This window comes from Lepidochelys olivacea, assembly GCF_965140295.1.
Source record: "Lepidochelys olivacea isolate rLepOli2 genome assembly, chromosome: 7".
Taxonomy (NCBI): domain Eukaryota; kingdom Metazoa; phylum Chordata; order Testudines; family Cheloniidae; genus Lepidochelys; species Lepidochelys olivacea.
In genome coordinates, this window is record NC_140417.1 from 74459558 (window position 1) to 74477319 (window position 17762).

The following is a 17762-nucleotide window of genomic DNA, read 5'->3' on the forward strand; positions in this document are numbered from 1 at the left end:
TTGTGAGTCTTAATATTTCTGGTTGTAAAAGAGGAAATCTGAAAGAATGGTATAGAATTTATATCTCTAAGACATCGTGCAACATATGGCTTCTAGTTTTGCATGTGCAATTTTGTGTATGTTGTCATCTGCAGTTTTATATAGTACTGCATGAAAATGATTATGCACACAAAATTCCATGTACCAAATGATAGGCACACTCTTAAAATCAAAAGACCAGATTTATTATGACTATTTGAAGAGCAAGGTACTCCTAGGAAGGGAGAAAGGATGGCAGAATCAGACTCTAAGGTAGTAGATGCAGTAAGGAAGTTGTTTTATTAAATATATATATTTCTCCATATATATATGTTGGCGGTATCATTGTGATAAATTGCAGAGCCTTGTAATAAACTGCATTTATTCTTTATCTTTGTCCTCCTTACCTTGCACACATTCACATCTGATGAGAGTATTTCTAAGCCTCTGGGCAATTTTGGGAATTCTGGGCAGAATTTCTGCCATTCAAAAAAAAAAAATCAGCTTGCCAGGGAAATGTCTCCTTCTTTCTTCTCAAATATGGACTAACTCCCTAAGAGCCCTGCACTTCTTGCCAGTGTAATTTTGGGAAGTTTATCCATATTTAGGAGGAAAAAAGGAAGCATTTCGCTGGCAAGTTGGTTTTTTTTAAATGGCAGTTGTCCAAAAACTGCCCAGAGGCTTGGAAATACTCTTATCAGATGTGAATGAGTGCAAGGTAAGGAGGATAAAGGTGCAGAATAAATGCAGTTTATTACAAGGCTCTGTAATTTGTCACAATGATATTGCCAACATATATGCAGAGAAATGCACATTTAATAAAACATCCTTACTACGGCCACTACCTTATACACTTGAATGAAGTGCAAGGCAGGCAGTTTGTCATCAGTCTTTCCCCAGTGACAGATTTATGGTCTGATATCCTGTGGCCCATAAGTGAAATGAGAGCTTTATTCCACTGGAAATGGAAGATTCCCAGTGTTATGAAGGGACACAGGATCTTCTTCTAACCGTGGAAGGTGCTGATGTAATGAATTCTTGTGCTACAAATAGACACAGTTACTATATATCTCCCAAATATACATACGGGGGAGGTAGGACTAGAATCCTTGTCCTAACATAGAGACCTCTACTCCATAAGCTAAAGGAGAACTCCCACAACCAGTTGCAGTAATATCCCCTTTTTCCTCTCTGTAGTCCAGCAACTAAATGTCCAGTTGATTAAGTCCAGTTGACTTAATCTCTCATGAGTAATATTGTCATCCCAAACTCACGTTAATAAAACCTGTATACCATAACTTGTCATTTTATATATACATCCTATAATAGTGGTCTGGGTGTGATGTTGCAAACAGAGAATGCTCCGTTAGGAAATGCTTCATGCGCACAGCAAGTATAAGAAGATTTTGTCCATGGTAGACAATGAGTGCTGCAAATTGCCACAATGCTCAGTCCTGACTTCGGTAACAAATTGTAATATGGGTTTGAGGTGGAAGCACAATGCGCAAATCAGTGTTAAACTCAAGTCAGGAACAATGAGCTGTAGAGCTTGAAAAATGACCTACTTCTGAATGTTACAGTTTCTTGTAGTAGAAGGAGTTCGTTGTGCAATCTGTCAGGTGCTTCCTAAAACTCCTCTGATTTCAGTGGAAGACAAGAGCACAATAGATGCAGTAAAAAAATTTCAGTGGAGAGGTAAAATCAACAGCAGATTTTTCAGGCTGAAGTATTCAAAACCTCTCATGGGATTTGGACACCTAATTCCTATTGAAATTAATCAGAATTGGCCATCCAAATCCACTAAGTGTCTTGGAAAATCTCTACCTAAATCTCTAAAATGATAGTTCAGTTACAGGACCCATTTGACTTTGTCTTGTGACCTCAGAAAGCAATCAGCCTTTTACCTTGAGTTATGACACAGAGTGCATTTCCAGTGATGGCCCGTGAAATGTAATTGTGGCCAACTGTCAACAAAATGGCAACTGCCAGGTCCCAATAACAGATTCCTTATGGTCAGTGATGATATACAAGGCAGAAATCAACCTGGTATCTGATAACAAAGCTGTGTTGAACTTGCAGTGCTAGCTGCTAAAAAAACCCTTGTTTTGACTGTTGCTACAAATATGTTTCAGACCTTAACTCCTTCATCTAAAAAGGAGCACCTTTAAATGGCCAGTTCCTTCCATCTGGCCTGAATAGTGAGGCTAAGATGAGGGAACAATAACACTTGGTTTCCCTCATACAGTGCATCTGTAATAGAGCAGGTCACTCTCAGAACTCTATGGCATGCCCTGATGCTGGCAAGAGTAATTAATGTTGGGTCTTCAACTTTCTTGTTGTTTGGAGTTTTGCCCTTTCTGATTATCCATAGACTTATTTCACAGACATTGGTCAAGTGAGTCTTCCCTCCCATTTTACTCCAAAACTGAATGAAGGATAACAGACAATGGAAGCTTCTAACTCTTGGGACAGGGAATGGTGTGTCAAAATATCCTATTAAAAAAAGCAGTCTTGGGAATTCAACGCTGGTATGTCATTAAGGCGACACACACAGAGTCCTAAATTCATGCCTTGGCAAGGAAAAATCCCTACCTATTCAAATATTATGTTAAATTGAAAAAATAGTATTTGTGAGGTTGAATTTACATGTCTCTTCAGTAACTAGTAGAAAGATGTTGGCCCAAATTCTCAGCCCTTCTGTCACAAGGTGCCTCCATCACTGCCTGGTGACCCTCACTGCCTGGTCAGTTCAGATGGTTTCACAGTCACAAACACACACTGGGCTGTTTATCTTCCACCAAGGTGTGTATTTGCTCCCCTCTTACATAGTAATATTGTGCAACACAGCCTTATGGAAAGCGTAGGCTTCCTTGTAGCCCTCATCCCCTGAGCTTCCTTCTGAGCTGCCCCTTGATTCCTGTTTCTTCCCCTTATATTCACCCTAATTACCTTGTTGGACCAGTGATTGTTACCCAGTGCTCCCAGTCCCCCAACAGAAAATGTATAATTGCCCCCAGCTGGGCCTGTGGCCTTCCTCAGGTTGAGGCAATATCAGTGATCGGGATGCTGCTGATAGCACCCTGTCACACTTTCTATAGCTGTTTTACACCTCTTTGGTGGTAGAAAGCTGGCAGATCTTGTCCTTTGAGAATTCTGGTTGTACAATGGAAAATCCCTAGGTGGTCAGGGTGGTCCTATTCCTTGACAGTCCCCAGCTGCTAGAAGAGTATCTTATGACTATGAGTAGTTAAGCACAATTTACAGCAGCTTGAAGGCTGCTCAGACTTATAGTAGGGGCCAGAAAGTTTAAACACTGAGGGATGTAAAAGTGGTTGAAAGCCACCTGTGTCCCTACCTGATTTTTCCTCTGCAAAGAATCTGTTTTTTTAAGATTTGTGTTTGGTTTTTATTGGAAACTTCTAATGTCACCTTAGTGCCACTTTCCCTGAAAACAATACTAAACGTGTTCAAAAGACTGGCTGCCCCCTTCCATCTTCAATATGGTGGAGATGATTTCATGCCCCAGCCAGGTAGGCACAGATTTCCTGTAAAAAATTAATTCATCACCAGCCACAGAGTGGGAGATTTCCCTGAGGCTGAAACTTCATCTCTGCCATGTGTTTCTTCTGCTGCATCAGACCCTAGTCTGCAAGTTCCCAGACAGACATGCCAAACCTGTGAAAATAACACAGAAATTGGGCTTGTTTTTGGCTTAACTGGCTTGTGAGTTGCTTATTGGCTAGTGTTTGGCTTCATGTAGCTTGTTGCTTCTTCTTCTTCTTTTTTTTTTTTTTTGATCAGCTCCCAGCAAGCAAGTGCAAGGGAGGGCAAGCAGGGGCAAAGGGTAAACAGTGACAAGGTGGGGAGAGAGTCGGGGTGAACAGTGGGCCCACCACAGTCCCAGACTGCATGCTGGGGGGATCTAGTCACATAGAGTATTGGGGTTCTTAGGGATTTGGCTTGTTTTGAAATGGGATTAGCCTGATTTCTGGTTTATTGTGAAAGTCGGGGTGCTTATTTAACGAGTGAAAGTTGGCATCTGTGTTTCCTGATCTTACTACTACTTGGTTTCAGTGAAGTAATGTATAATGCAAATAACTTTTGTCTCCCTTCTATACTAGTCATTGGAACTTTTCCAGATAAGACCTTTTGTAGAAGGGAAATATATATTTGAATTTCTTTTTTTCCCTCCCATAGTGAGATTTGAGGCACCATAAATAATAGTTGACAATTTTCCCACCAACTGAGAGCGATCAAATCCTCCTGCATTTTTTCCGTGTTAGGAAACTGAACCCCTATATAATATATGCTGTTATCGCTCTCTCTCCATAGAAGAGTCTTCTGGTGTGCAGTATTGCTTGCTGTTAAATTGCCAGCAGGGGAGAAACTAGTATTATGGTGCAGCAGTAGCTGCAACATAGTTAAGTTCATTACAAGCCTGATTTTGCTCCCAAGCTCCCTCTAGAATTTAAATTTGCCGCATGTTATCTGTGACTAGCAGAGAGCTGAAGTATAGAAGAAAATAAACAGATGTCAATCATTCTACTAATACTCATTGTTCTCCGCATGCCAGCTACAAAACGGCTTTTCAGAGAAACCACAAATAGTGTGTGTTAGCAAGATCTTCAAGAGATGTGCACCAGAGCAAAGTCAAGCTGTTGGAAAGCAAATTCATTAAATTAAAATGTCAGATTAGAAACTGCAGAATGGCAGTAGGCCATTTAAAGATCATGGCACTGATGAGCTTTACAAGATTTGCCAGACCCTTGTTTGAGCTCCAATGCCCCTCCTAAAGTCCACAGAAAGGGAAATTAGTCAGATTAGGAGCATCAGTACAGGGGGAAGAAAGCAGTCCCAACACACCAGATAGTGCAGTATCCGAGAGGAGGCTAGAGAAGGTTGCTCAAAGACTTTGTTAGCCCCAGAAGAAAAGGGGCTGTGCCCTGACCAAATCTATGAATCCGTTAGGAGAGGCATCTTCTCCAAAAGCACATGACTCCCCTCTTGTGGACTTCCTAAGGTTCTCAGGAGTTCCCACACATTGCAGGAGTTTTCCAGCATTCTGGATGTTGGAGCACCAGAACTGCACTGATGGTTGGCTATGTTTTAGGAGCTCAAACACAGTGTAGATAGCACAGAGAAGGTCTGGGCCATCCTGTCCATCCTCCAGTTCCTGGTGAACTACACTTTATGCTTCTGTAACCATCTGTAGCCCCACTTTTTAAAGGCCTTCGCCACATCCCCTTTTCCTGTCTTGGCTTCACACTTTTCAACTTCCTCCTAACTCTGATACCCTGCTGTTCCCAGATCTACAATACTAAGCAAGGTGGATGTCTTGAGGAGCACTGATGATTGTGTACACTTAAGATCTCAGTGACCATGGGGATGCTGCAGAAAACAACAAGACAATGAGGTCCTAGAGTCTGATTTTGGGAAGTGCTGAGCACTCACATCTCCAGTTGAGATAATTGGGAGTAGTGAGTGCTTGGGGCATCTGAAAATAAGGCCCTCAAGGTCCAGACATTACCCAGGTTGGGACAGAGGAGCAGATGAATATAGTGTCCGCAAGGGACCAGATTTGTGGCACTTGGTGAGGAGCTGCTGCTGGGGATGAGAAGGCAATGATCCAAGTTCTACCAGGACTGATTGAGTAATTTTTAAACATTTTTGAAAATCTAGAGAAATTTTCAGACAAACACCTTAAGGAAGGCTGAGGGGCTATATCAGTCCCTTAAGGGCAAAAACCTTACAGGGACCTTGCAATTAAAATCAAATGATCACTAGGCCATCCCAGGTAAATCCCAAGTGTTCTTTCTTGCTAGGTCCAAGCAATTCTACTTTGCTTTTCCAATTGCCAACTTCAGAACTTTGTGTAAAGTATGGAGCCCTCCAATGAGACAATCCACAAAAAAATGATCTAAACTTTTACATGATAGATTATGCTTTGATTTGTTTGTGTTTTCTGACAGCCATGTGATCTGCTGTCTGACTAAGCCAGCCATATGTAATTATGAGTTTAATTAGCAATGATGTAACTTCCATCTTTGCTCCTTGTTAGCAAGCAAAATACAAGCAATTCAACAGTTACATATATATTCCAAAACTCAGGTTTAGGAGAGCTCTCCTGATGGTAATTAAGTACCGCATCGTAAAAAACTAGGGCATAAAGTAAGCTGTCTGCAAATTTGAAAGAGTTTAAATTAGAGCTTTTGTCAAATAGGTCCTTGCATCAGACATTATGAATATTTTAAATGCATCTGTACATGTTCATTTGCTGATTGCACATGAAGAGTATATTATGTCTGATGTTATAATTGCTTCTTGTGTCATCTCATGATTTGGGGTTTCTTTATTTGTGCTCTACTTCCTAAGTTTACCTGTTTTTGGTGTGGGTTTCTGTTTTGTTTTTGAGAGCTGAAATTTTACAGTAGCTTGCCTGCTTTCCCAGGATGCTAGTAGGAAGGATGGGCCAGTGTTTAGGGAGAAGTTCCTCCTCTGCCGCAGATTTCTTGTGTGACCTTGGACAAATTACTTTGCCTCTTTATGCATCAGTTCTCTATCTGTGCAAGGGGTCTAATAGCATTTCCGTAGTGCACAGGGGTGTTGTGAAGATAAATTCTTTAAAGATTGTTAGTTACTCAGATACTACAGTAATGGGGGCCATAAAAGTACCTAAGATAGACTTCTAAGTTCCATTGAAAATAATATATGTGTATATATATATATATATTAAAGAAAATCAAGGAGAACTTCCTCTAAATCCCAGATAGTGGAAAAAGTAGTAGAAGGCTTACTTCTTAGGGTTGGTCTACACTTAAAATTTAGGTCAAAATAGCTACATTGGTCAGGCATGTGAAAAATCCACACCCCTGAGTGCTATAGATATGCCTACTGAATTCTCAGCATTGATACAGCTAACTTAATGGAAGAATGCTTCTGTTGATCTAGCTACCATCTCCCAGGGAGGTGTTATTCCTGCAGAAATAGAGAAACCCCTTATACCACTGTAGTCTGCATCTATGCTATGGGGCTAGCCCTGTAGTGTAGATATGGCCTTAGAGAAAAAGCTTGTTTTGGGGAATAAAGAGAGGCTTACTGTGAAACTGTTACGATGGTTTTTTTTGGTAGCAAGAAAACTCGTAGGTATCTGCACTTGCTGGGACCTTGAATTGGAACTGCTTGAGCTTGAAAGCAGCCCTTTTCTTACTGATGCGACAGGATTTGATTTTCAATATTTCTTATATTGTTAATTTTGTTTATTTTTACAGTATTTTAACATGTCTATGCAGCACCTCGGGCACCTAAACAGGAAGGGTTTGTGTGTGTGTGTGAGGGCGGGGGCATTATTAAAAATAACCCATCATCATCATGATTAAGGATCTCATAAAAAAGAGATGGCTAAAAAGAGTACAGGACTCAAGTGAGTTAACTAGGAGAGGAGAAAAACACCTGTAGTGTAATAGTTGCCTTTGAGTCTTCTGTATGGCTTGCTTGGACTCCCAGTGCACACAGAGGAGCATTTCTTTGGAAATGCTTTGCTGCTGACGCACCATGGCACAGAAATTCCAGGGGAAAGACTCGGCTGTCCTCCGGGCCAGCACTGTTCCTTCCCCATCCCAAGACCAGCCACAAGCAGAAATGTAATAAAGCTGCTGCTGCCTCACTTGACTTTCCTCAGTGTTGACGCCAGTAGTCAAGTGCTCCTGGGAAGCCCCATACTACACAAAATTTGGAGCTTCTTAGGAGCTCTCCACACCGGTGTCTATTTCTACTAGTGAATCTTCATAGTTTAGCAGCAGATGAGATGGATACTAACCTTTCATACCAGTTGGGCATGTGTGCAACTGTATAGGTGCAAACACTAGCATGAGTCATTTTTGTGGGTGCAAAATTTGGAGAGCACAACTGAAAGTTAAACATGCATTACACATCTCCAGCTGTGATTTTTAAAGGAAGGTTTATAGTGGAGGCTGTTGGAAGAGTGAAGTACTGGTGGATTTCTATAATTTCTTGTGCTGCATTGTAATTTATGGGGGGGAGGGATAGCTCAGTGGTTTGAGCATTGGCCTGCTAAACCCAGGGTTGTGAGTTCAATCCTTGAGGGGGCCATTTAGGGATCTGGGGCAAAAATTGGGGATTGGTCCTGCTTTGAGCAGGGGGTTGGGCTAGATGACCTCCTGAGGTCCCTTCCAACCCTGATATTCTATGATTCTATGATTCTGTGATGTGTCTATTCATTCTTCCCCTTCTAGGGAAGTTCTGTAGTTGAAATGGCTTGAGGAGTCAGTGTTGAGATCCAGATTAAGTTTAGACAAACATTTGCATTAGAGGCCAAATAAGGACAGTGATTTGGATATGACTATGCCAAAATTCATCAGCTGGGCTCTTGATCCTTTGGCTCACAACAGTGGATATCCTGCTAAATCTTTGGCTTTTACATGGTTTTTTTTGCTCAACTGCAGTGGTGGAACTCTAACAAGAGCAGCAGTTCTCGTGATATGTCAGCCAATATTCAAAGGGCTCATTCGAATCTTGGGATTTCGAACCTCTCACCTCTCTGTTTCTTTGAAGTTCTGCTTTTCTCTTTAATATAGCCTACTCATTTGTAATCTCAGAAGCAGAACTGCTTTATGCATTTTGTATCATCTTTCATTGCTCTGCCCGCTCTCCTAATCATTGTTCCATTCACTGTTCTATTTATATTTGGTTTCTTTATACGGCAAGAATCGTTCCACTCAGTAACCCCACTTCTACATGGTTCCTCCCCCCCCTTTATACTTTTTTCTGTCTGGCTGCTACAGGAGGAGAGAATGCAGGATGCAGCAGTCAAATTTTTTCCAGTACAACATTTTATTGTTCCATTGGTCTACTGTAAAGATGCTTACAAAGTGCCCTGAATGAACCAATAAAAAACACTAATGAAAAAGGTTATCAATAAAGCATAATAAAGATTACTACAACAGTTAAGACAGAACAGGTCTTAAAGTTGCAAACATTTCCTAACTGTAAAGATTGCCATCATTTTTAAGGACCAAGCCAAGAATAGAAGAAAAACTAACTGTGTCCTCCGTTATGGAAATCTGTTCTGGCCTAGGAACAACCAAATGCAAAGCAAACTAACACCCTATACTTGAATTTTTGTGTTTCACCATTGCAAGACATGGGAGAGAGGGCCAATCAGAAGGCGGGCCAGGAGGGTAATTTGGCCTGGGCCTCAAACTCAAAGGGGGCCTCAAATTTAGACAAAAATTTGTTAATTTTTTGGCATTTGATAAGTTTCCAGACTTGTTTTTTGGTGCCTTATTTTGTTTTCATGTGTTGTCATTTTTAATTTTTATTATGGCTAGCACCTCAAAAGCTGGAAGTGGCATGGGCCTCTCTGGACCTCTGAGAGGGCCTGATGGGAGTCTATCCTTTATCCACTATACCATATTCTAGCTAGATACTTATATGGCCCCAATCCCTTTAGTAGCTGAGTGTCTTTTCCCTATACAGTGTTTGCCTGTTGGCTGTATTTGCTCTTCTTTTGCACAGTCAAATCTTGTCCCATCCACTGGATATATCCTTCCTTAGACAGTATTAAGAATCTCAAAGTAGGATGCCAGATAGAACCTGGGACAAAGGGTAGCTATTTTCATGGAATTACCAGCAGAACTGATCCACTCAGAGAAAAATATAATTAAAGTAAAATACATTTTATATTTATACCATTTCTCTGTGCTATCTACAGTTATTAGTGTAAGAGAATAGCTCTTCCATGTGAAGTGTCCATATTCTCCGGTTACCCAGCTACGCAGAGCACAATCTCATAAAGGGCTCCAAAGCAACAGGGGTACAGGATTTCACTGATGAGCACAGCAGAATTCTGAGGTGCACTTTGAAAAGTTCCCGTAATTAATCAGTATATATTTAGCTACAATGAGTTGCAACTCCACCACCTCTCTTAAAATACTGACCTAGATCTGTAACTAGGAACTATCATTGAAAGCCTGTTAGGAAAGCAGAGTTCATCTTTCCTTCCTGGACAGCAATTTTTCATTTGCTGTCACTTTAGTTAGAAAATATTAGTATTTCTTTCATATCTGACAGCAAGAGGGACGTATCCCAATTATTTTCTGATACCATGTGCTCAGTGGTACCAAGATGAATATGGGAATCACAGCGTGCCATTATAGAACTTTGGTTAAAGTATATTTTGGTTTATATTTTTACCAGAAAGATGCAGGAACGATCCCATAATGCAAGGGAACCCTTTCCCTAATGTTGCTCTAAACAGCTGAAAATATAAATATTTATTTTATTACTAGAACAACGCTGGCCAATATTAGAGTGGTAAACAGTGACCAACATCATACTGCTATAGGTTTGCTTCTATTTCATATTTCAAGTGTTGAACTAAGTTATGTAATATAGCTAGAAGTTCAATTCATATAATAACCCCAAAGGATGGTCTTCCAGAGCCTAAGTTTGATGTACTTCAGTGAAAAATGAGAACTCAAGGTAGTATATAACACTTTTTAGCTCATTTAAGATATGGAGCAGTATTGTGCACATATTTGAAACTTCTGAGGAACTTTTAGAATTCACTGTAAAATATTCTGTTCATATCTGTAGTTTCTGCTGTAATAAAAACACTCCTTTTCTTTATTTTTTTCCCCTTATTCGTAACATCTCTGCTTTGGTGATTCTCATCGCTATGAAAGAATGTCTTATTATTTGGAGTCACCATTTGACACTATTACAAAAAGTCTTACAAATTCTGTTTAACTGAATGTATAGGCAGTTAGATCTTGGACAAATACTAATTATTAGCTGTGGTTTAATTTGTCTTAGTAGCTGTGTAGTTCTCTCCATGAAGGATTTCTTAGGTGCATCTGCTGTCAAAATGATATAGCCACAAAAGGAAATAAAAACATTTTGTGGTGACAAAAATTAAAAGTGGAACCACTTCACTTTGTATTTTTGTGTATTAAATCTGTTAACAATTAACCAACTGTATGCCCAGAATTGTGGATCCACCCAAAAAAGGTGAAGATATGGAATACGTTACTCACCTAGAAAAATGTCTTTACACAATTATCCTTTCAAACTGTAACTCCTGTAGCACTGAAATCTCTTTTATTCTCCTTTCTCAAACTAACATTTATAATGTTATTTACATTATATATTTATAATGGCTTGGTTTCCCTTGTGAACTCTTTTTTTCTTTTCTCTCCCTATTATCTGACATAGCCTACTAGCACCTTCAGAACCCTTACCAGGTTTCTCTGAGTATAAGAATGACTAGCTATTAAAGAGGAACAGGAGGTTTGGGATTGGAAGCAGGGTTTATTTGTTTTTCTCAAGCTAATCAATCGTTGTTTCCTCCATTTTCCACCAGAAGCTTTCAGTGTTCTTTTACATTTCACCATGGATCATGATTAACCTTTTACTCACTGAGGCTTTTAAAATCTTATATTCTCTTAAGTAGAGTTGGAATTATTTGTGTTACTCCTGATGGATTAATCGAATGTTAAAGGATTTTTGTGAGACAGGAATTGGTGTTCTTAATTTTCGTGATAATAACATGCTACTGAAAGTGTTCATCACTTTTTTGGGGGGTGGAGCTGTTGGGTTTTATTTATTTATTTATTTATTTATTTACCGAATACTTTCCTGCACTGGCATCTTTAATGAGTTATCACTGTCATATCCCAAATAGTTTTCTAATAAGGAGAACAGCTTTCCTGGAACAATCAATCTCTTAATAATGGGAAGGTGGTATATGTTATCATCATTTCCTGAACTCATCAGCTTTGCTGAATAAAACCTCTTTTTCTCTGTGTGTGCGCTTCCTTCAGCTGTTCGGTATTGGAGTGTTTCCAGTCTCATCTGTGTACAGGAGAAGAGTAGTAGTATTCTAGAGAAGCCATGTTGGTACAGTTGCAAAACCTACCTTAATAATCATATGCAGTTAGCGAAATTTGCATCTCCACCCAAAATGTTGGAGTCAGTCTAGGAAAATAAATCACTGACTTATTTTCATTGTTTTATAACTATGCATATCCATCTAATGCAGTGGTTCCCAAACTTTAACAACCTGTGAACCCCTTTCACTAAAATGTCAAGTCTCTCAAACCCCCTCCTATTCATGAATATTTCCAGGGATTTTGTCCTTTACCTGAGTATACATAATAAAAGCAATGATCTTGGAAATATAAAATTTGTTCTTATGACATGCTTATTACACACTATTTATTATTAGTTATTATTTACCATTACAGTATTTTTATTATATTATGCAAACAGCAACACTTTTCCAGGATCTCACTTTTGTAGCTTGTATCACTTTGAATAAGCCTGTTATAAGACAAGGCTCCTATGTTTCGTCAAGGAGTATCAGATGTGAAACAGCATGAAGGTATTTAAGAAGCCAACTCAGAGTTCCTCCTACACAAGCATTCAGGTCTTGAGCAGTCCAGGCAAACAACACACGTTACAACAAAGCTTAAACTTGTTCTTCATAATAATTTTAAAAACAATACCAGTTGCCTATTTAATTTTAAAAACAGCAAAAAATATCCACCTCTCTTTCCATTTCTTATAAGGAGTCTTGAAGTTTAAATCTCCTCAGTGTGACAGATATGCTCGCTTTGATCTGCTTAGCTCTTGGAAGTCCAGGGGCTCTGGGCTGCTAGCCCCGTGCTGCCCGGGGTTCCTAGGGACCGCTCTGTCCGCCATTAGGGAATTTTTTCCTGAGAACCCCCTGTAACATTTCGCAAACCCCAGTTTGGGAACCACTGATCTAATGAAAAATAGAGAACAACCATCAAAATGGCAAAAAAAAAAAATACTGTTTCTTAGCTAGAGAAGTGATGACATTTTCAAGCTAAGAAACGTGATTAGTCTGGCCTAATAAGAATGGTTATCATCAACGCATGGAGCAGCCTGTTGATTTTGCTTTAAAGCTTTCAGTGATACCAAATCAGGCCCACAAATAAAGTGAGACTGGTGTTCAAACTGAGGGAGAGGGAGAGCGAGAATAATGGCTTATTGTACAGGAGGGGCCAAAGGCACCAGGGCCAAAGCTTCAAAAGGATCCCTCTCCAGTCCTCCTTGGCCATGAGATTAGTGGTACTGATGCAGGCAACACCCCAACTTACTCTGCAGCAACTAAATCCTAAATTCACTGGGTTCCGCAGTGCTCCAAGTTCAGCCAGTTTTAGATTATATGTCAGTTTCAGTAAACTCACACACAACAAAGTTGAGTGGTGCCATAGTCCAGTAGTCTCATTGACTTTGGTGGAACTACTCATGGTATAAAGATATAATAGTTGTGTACTGTGCTATTCAGCATTAGTAGGAATATCACAATCTAGCAACAAGCTACCAGGTGTACTCATTCTTGACACTATTTAATTATTGCTATTTATTATTATTTATATTACCACAGCATCTAGGAAACCCAGTCATAGACTTGGGCCCCATTGTGCTAGGAGCTGTACAAACAGAGAACAAAAAGATGATCCCTTCCCCAAAGAGATTACCATCTGAACAAAAAGTAATTATTTTTCTTTACAAAGTCACACTGCGACAACTTCATAATGAAGTATGAGACGCTTATGATATCAGAATAGAAGAATGAACTTGTTGTTTTCTTCATCTTAGTTATTAATCTCCCTAATGATTTTAGCTTTCCAAATGTGAGTGGTAGAAGAAATCAGTACGGTGAACAGTTTAAAAACACATCTGCATTAGTAATAGAGGTAGTTTGTTATTTTCATTTTAAGTGAAAACATGTGTCACTCACCAGATGTGTTTGGTTGAGACAATATGATTTTCATGCCAACTTTATGATATGTTTGATTTAGGTAAAGTGACTGAAACCTGCTGCTGGGACTGAGTAGTAGTTAAACACCAGCTGCAGTTTTTATTTTAATTAATATTGCAAGAAGTGTAGAATACCTTGCTTTAATTTACACAATAACCCTTCAAAATACTCAAATAAAAGGCATGATGGCCTAGTGCAATGGTTTTAAACCTGTGGTCCACAGACCCCTGGGGGTTTATATACTCTGACTCAGGGATCAGCGAAAGGTTGTTGTTACCATAGAACAATGGTTTTCAGCCCATGGTCCACAGACTCCTGGAGATCCACAGGTTGTGTAAGATTTCCAAAGGGGTCTGTACCTCCATTTGAAAATTTTTAGGGGACCACAAATTAAAAAAAGGTTGAAAACCATTGGCATAGGGGATTTTTTTTGTTTTGTTTTTTAATAATCCAATGTGAACTTTAAAAACCTGCTCCTTGTTTTCAGAAAATAACTGCAGCCAGCTTTGCAGTGGCTCCTTGTCTATGGTAGATCCTAAATTTTCTATATTTCATTTCCTTCTCTAATGATAAATGAAGGGTGGATCTTGGGCCAGGTTCAGATGTAGGGATCAACACTATCAGATTTTCGGAGTTGACAGCAGCTGTCCTTCAGATCCGCCCTTCAGATGCTCATGGGCCCTTTCTGGGCCTTGGATTTGGATCTATAGGCTTCAAGACATGCCGTTGGGTGAAGATTATCAATTGATTAGTACTGAAAGCCTATCCAGTCATTTAGGAGCATAAATATAGATTTAGAAGTCTAACTTTAGGCTACTGTTTTTGAAAGTCAGCCTTGATTTGCCACTGTACCTCTGTTCTTCTTATGCTATCAATACAGCATCAAAATAGAGCTTTTAAAAAATGCTTACCACAATGTGGTCCTAATCTCATGTGGGGCTTCTAGGTGACACTGTAATATAAATAACAAGTGCAAATAACAATAGTAAGCAATTGTCATTGTGGTGGAAGAAGAGAGGGGAAAATGACTTTGTGGTTAAAGTGTGGTTCTACTTTGAAAAATAAGCATGTAGAAATGGCCTCTTTTGCAACTGAACTATTCTGTGTATATTCAGCATCAGATGAGATTACTTCAGTGAGGAAAAATTGTATTACTCTGACTTTGTTTACCCTGCAGAGCCAGAAGGTTCGAGGGTGTAAGAGTTGGATTTCAGTCCTCCTTGTACAGTATCAGCAGAATTGTTCACTAAGGGCTTGAAAGGCTCTGAGCACTCTGGTCCTGATCCCTGCAGAACTCTTAAATACATGCTTAACTTTCAGCTTCAGTAGTCCCTTTGACTTTAATGGGACTGCTTATATGCCTAAAGTTAAGTGCATGTTTAAGAGCTATGCTGGGTCAGAAGCAGGATGCAAGATGGAGCTGATCAGATATACCTGTGGAAACCACTGAGCCAGCAGAAACCACTGGCACTAGTTGGGGGTTAGAGTGCATAATTTGAAGATGATTGGGATGGACTGGTGTAATTGAGGGCCTGATTTGGTCTACAGAAGAACTGTTATTTCTGGTAATGATGGATAAGAAGACCCCAGTTTGACTCAGATCCAAATGTGAGTTTGGAGGGCTGGGAATTATGCTTTCTTTTCCTTGTAAACTGGCACATTTATTTGTTTAGGAGATAACTACTCTCTAAATATGGTTTTTCAACCAGTTGTGCACTCACCTCATAGTAGTTTTGTCTATGCTATATTTTCCTAGTTTGCTTATGGATATCACTTCCACATATGTAGTATATATCCCTGCCTATATGTTTGTGAGAGTCGGTGTGCAAATGCACTATGATGACTCTTCCTTCTAGTTTACAAATAGAGAGTCACACAAACAAAGTATTCATTCTTTTAGCAATTCATTGTCCATATGTGTGCTGAAAAACCTTTGGTTCAGAGCTGGCCAGGAGAGAGAATTTCAGTTCAGTAAAAAATTGTGAGTTCATTGGAATTTTTTTTTCATCCCAAAGCATGATGAAAAGCCAGAAATGCTTCAAAGAACAGAAATTCCTCAGTATTTTATTTTGGAAACACCACAGCGTTCTAGCAGTGGGAACGTTTTGGTGTTTCCAAAATGAAGTATGTTCTTTGGTCTCTCAGGCTCCTCAGTAGCCCACTAGCTGAGCAGCTGAAGAGCCAGGCAGCCCAGGGGCCTGGGGAGCTGGCCAGCCCAGGGATACCTGACTTCCTGATAGCCCACCAGACAAAAAGGCTGGCAGCTGGGGCTCAGGGGTCCCAGTTCCACTAAATCAGCATTTACTGATGGAATACTGTTCTGGTGGGAAATCTTTAACCAGTTTGACTTTTATTATTCAATTGCACTGAAACATTTCCCCAAAAACTTTCTTCAGTGCATGGGGGTGGGAATCACATTTCTAAAAGAGCATGTGTAGGGAGATGTTTACTCAGTTGTATTTGAGGTGATGTTAATTTTCCTTGTGTCATTTGGATAGCTGTAGCGCAGAATCAGCTGCCACAATGACACAACGCTACTTGGATGCAACTTCCTATACTTACTGTTCTCTTTTTGGGCTTTATCTGTCACGGCTTCTGCCAGATATTTGCACTGGCTGGTTATACAGAGCTACATGAAATGTTGGTAGCTCTAACCCAAAAGAAACTTGCCTGGTTCAAGATTCTCATACAACATTTGAACAAGCTGTGTTTCATTTGAACTCCCCCCTCCCCCTCCACACCCCTCGCCCCCAGTATGTGAGGTTTTGGTAGTAACTGAGCAAAACAGTTGGCTTCCTATCTGGAGAGGGGAGACTCTTCAAAAGATGAATTTTAATGGCTTGGGCCCTGATTTTCCAATTTGTTGCTTGTGGGGAAGAGTTCTGCCCCTGTGCCAAGTACCACTAACTTGTGGATGCAGTAATCCAGCCACACACACAAATGCAGGATTGGACCATTGGTTGGGATGTGAATTGGGGTTACTATAAAAGATCCCATGGGTTCCTGTCTGGCAGAGTCTACCCTATGTAAACTGTAAGCTCTCTTCTAGATTGTAATATCCTTGGGCAGTGACTGTCATTTATTATCTGTCTGCACACCACCTACCATAGTGGGGACCAACGCGATTGTGGCCTTGAGGTACCATCACAATATAAATGTTAAATAATAATAATAATTGTAATAAACAGCATTGATAGTGCCAGTTATGGCTGGGGTCTCAAGGAGCGAGGCCGTGATTAGGCAAGCTCTAATTCCTGTATTCAAAAGACAACCCTGCAGATATTACAGGTTTTTAAATAAACGTTTGCACAATGAATCACCAAGCGTTCAATCCCGCTCCCTTTTGATTTAATGGGAAGATGATCAGGCCTTGTCTTTATCTAAAGTATGAGTAAGCTCGGAAAGAAGGCTGTTTTTAGGAGGGATTGGGGCGGGGGATGTGGGAGAGGGCCTCCCCTTTGGCAAAAATACCACAATTAGTAATTCCATCTGTGAGGGGAAAGTGATATTTCAGTTGACTGTGTAGGACAGATGTCTGTGCCTGTCGGTTAAGTCTCATTCAAATACAGCAGCTGCCCAAAGCCAAAGAAAGTTTGATGCTATGGCATGTGCAGCTAGTATTAATTAATATTTAGGAACCAATAATAAATAATATTATAGGCCATTTATTCAGCTTAGTGTTTAGTTAATCATTTTGTTTCAGCTTTTTGTTTGCATGGTTAGTATGTTTTCTTGTTAATTTAGACCCTGATCCTTTAATAATCTCTGTAAAGGTAGAGCCCCATTGACTGCTGTGAGCCCATTTGGAGTTCATGGCAGAACTGAAGCTTTTAAGGGTATTTTTTGTTTGTATTTGTCTTGTTTTCTGTATTTTTCATCTGGGCTAAGTCATGCAGGAAGGGGAGAAGGTTGTTTTGGAGACATTAAGTAGTGG

At 39.9% G+C, this 17762-nt stretch overlaps 1 protein-coding gene across 2 annotated transcripts in view; it reads left to right on the forward strand.

Moving 5' to 3' along the window:
• GRID1 (glutamate ionotropic receptor delta type subunit 1) overlaps positions 1 to 17762 on the forward strand; it is an 828161-nt gene that overhangs the window by 755807 nt on the left and 54592 nt on the right. The gene's annotated exons all lie outside the window — the stretch shown is intronic.